We start from the raw sequence: 3425 nt of genomic DNA on the forward strand, positions 1-3425 counted from the left end.
GCTTAACCATCTGAGCCACCCAGGCGCCCCTAAAATATTTCCATTTTTAAAAATATCAGGGCCTTTATAAATATTAGGATTTACTTCAAACCACCAACTCAATAAAATGTGTTAAGTGTTCATTTGACATTGGATTGCTGTGAGGCTCATAGCATTTGGGTAGTCTCCGAAGTAAAATGGGATCTGTTTGCAAGTCCCTGGGCTATAAGGAAGGACAAGGCAAGACTTTCATAGCTGAGCAGTGTATAGACAACATACCTTCCGAGTTCAGAGAGTATATGGTTACCTCCACACCGAGGGATCAGAGACAATCTTCATGTGACATTCCAACGGCCTCTTGTAGGAATCCAGGGTCCAGACATGTGATGCTGGGAAAAGAAAAAAAAAAAAAATTTCATTTTGAGTGAAAGCATCAAAGTAAGGAAGTGGGTGTCATATACAGAGAACACAGCATGCATGAAGACAAGCCCCGGAGAACAATGTGGGAAAAGCAGGTGGGTTCCAGATCAAAGACAGCTGGAATGACAGGCTACAGAACCATTCCTCTGCATGGTTGTCCTGGGCACCATTAGATCTGACAGTGTCTCCTTCCTTCCATATTCCCTGAAGTGCAAGAGTAATGTCTGCAGCCCTCATCTGTCCCAGGAAACCACCCCCCTTCTCTTTCCCACCCCAGTAGACATCCTTCCATCCATCCACCCAGACCCTTCCAGGTTTGGGCAGTGAAGACTTGCCTTCCAGTCTGTGGGCCAATGAGAAACAAGCTTGGCACTGGGAGCTGGAGTCTGTTTTTGCTACCAGTAAGCTCCCCAACAGGACCAGGGAGAGCTTCTGGGTGTCCATGTCACCCCCAACTCCATCCCCCACCTCCATTCCCAAACCAGCAGACTTCCCCTGACTCCACAGTGTGGTTGCTTGGCTTATGTGATCTGGCTTCTGCTGGTGTGCTTTCTGAGTCTCTGCTAGTACCATCACCAACTCCAAACTCCACCCACTTGTTCACACTGCTCGGATCCTTTCCTCAAAAAACATCCAGACCCCCTATCTCTACCTTCACATCCACTGAATATCTCCATTTCTGAGATCCAGTTATCTATTCTTACTTAACAAACTACCCCAGACTAAATGGCTTTAAACAACAATTTATTATGCTCTCATGCTGGGTCAAGAATCCAGTCAGGGCACAGAGGGGAAGCTCATCATTGCTCTACAAAGTCTGGACCTTCAATTTGGATGACTTGTACGTCTGGTGGATAAAATGGCCAGAGACTGGCTGGGTCTCTCTCTCTCTATCTATCTATCTATCTATCTATCTATGTATCTCTATCTCTATCTCTATCTCCCTCCCACATGGAGTCTCCATGGGTCTAGCTTGGGCTTCCTCATAGCATGGCAACCGTAGGGTAGTCAGATTTCTCAAAAGATGGCTCAGGGCCTTAAGAGGAAGGAAGCAAAAAATGCCAGTCCTCTTAAAAGCTAGATCCGGAAGTGACAGAGCATCACTTCTACCATATTTTATTAGTCAAAGCCATCACAATTCAGCCAAGATTCAGGAGAGGGAACATAGACCTCACCTCTCAATGAAAGAACTGTCAAAGATTTTGTGGCCATTTTTAATCCAGCACATTTGATTGACAGCAGGAATCTTCTCTGTAGAAAGCTTCCTATTGCTGTGTGTGCCTCCTTTCATTCACCCTTTCTCTCATGTAGAACAGATCTCCAAATGCCTTAGATATCCAGCCACCTGGATCAGACTTGACTTTGCCATTTCCCCTCTGTTGTGGGTTGAATTGTGTCCTCCAACAAAGATATGTTGAAGTCCTAACCCCTAGTACCTCAGAATGTAAACTTATTTGAAAATTAGGTCTTCACAGATGTTAAGTCAAGGGTGGATCCTAATCCATTATGACTAGTGTCCTTATAAATAGGGGAAATTTGGACACAGAGACAGACATGCACAGAAGAAAGACAACGTGAAGAGACAAAAGGAGAAGATAGCCATTCTATAAGCCAAGGAATGCCTGAGGTGACCAGAAGCTAGGAGAAAAACTTGGAACAGATCCTTTTCTAGAGCCTTCAGAGGGATCATCACCCTGCCAATACCTGGATTTTGGACTTCCGGATTCCAGAACTGTGAGACAATAAATTTCTTCTTTTCTGAGCCACCTAGTTTGTGGTACTTTATAAAGGCAACACTAGAAAACTAATGCCCTCTAAATGAAAAATACAGATGACAGCATTTCTAGGGACATCTGTATGGTCAGGAGAGTTTCCTTTGCAATGGCCAAACCCATCCTAAGGGAAATTGAGTTCCAGAGGTTACGGAATCTATTTAAGGTCATGCAGTTATGAGCTGGTGGGCAGATGATATTGGTTTCCACGGTGCAGCTTCCACTATCATAGCATGGCAGCCTCCCTCTACAGCCGGACTATTGTTAAGTGGGAAGGTGTTTTGAGCAAAGAACTTAATATTTATCTCACTCAGTGCATTTCTTTTTCCAAAGGCAGCCCATCTGTCTAAGATGTTATAAACAATCATTCTTTTTGCTAGATATATTTTCATTAACCAAACTAAAGGTTTATAATAAAATTAAATTACAATTATTGCCTCAAAAGTTATGAGTGCCAGTGGGTGCCTGGGTGGCTCAGTTGGTTAGGCGACTGCCTTCGGCTCAGGTCATGATCCTGGAGTCCCTGGGTCGAGTCCCGCATCGGACTCCCTGCTCGGCAGGGAGCCTGCTTCTCCCTCTGACCCTCCCCCCTCTCATGTGCTCTCTCTCTCTCATTCTCTCTGTCTCAAATAAATAAATAAAATCTTTAAAAAAAAAAAAGTTATGAGTGCCAGTTAAGGACATTTTAAACATGCCAAATAAATCAAAGAAAGAAACTTTAGCAAACACTTGTTGAACAACTATAAGGTAGTAAGTTCTATAGTGGCACAGGGTTGAGTAAGACATGGTGACCCTTTGTTCTCAGGTAGTCAAGGAAACTAATAATAAACACATACTAAGATATGTGATTTTATATCTCATGAGATATGTGATCTCAGTTGTACAGAGTGAGGCTGGATGGATCATTCACCTGAAATAACAGGTGGCTTCCTAAACTCATCAGCAGTTTTGCACTAACACGGGTGCAGCCTTATTTCTAAAACATTTCCATGCTGTCCCTCCCCATTTTCTTTGTCTTATGAGATCACATTTTTAACTTGAGACTTTGTGAGTTTTACTCACAATACTTTATTCTCTTCGTCCTACTGCCCGAGAGAAAGCCTCCATTTGTCAGGCTCACCTACAACTCCTTCCCAGGTGCAAAAGGCCTGTCCTGCTGCATTGTCAACTCCCCTCTCTTTCAAAGCCTCTGATCACCCTAAATCCTTCGGCAGAGTGTTTTTGATGATTGAGTACAAGTGAATGGGAACACAG

Source organism: Phoca vitulina, unplaced genomic scaffold, assembly GCF_004348235.1.
Source record: "Phoca vitulina isolate PV1807 unplaced genomic scaffold, GSC_HSeal_1.0 scaffold35, whole genome shotgun sequence".
In the NCBI taxonomy this organism is placed as follows: domain Eukaryota; kingdom Metazoa; phylum Chordata; class Mammalia; order Carnivora; family Phocidae; genus Phoca; species Phoca vitulina.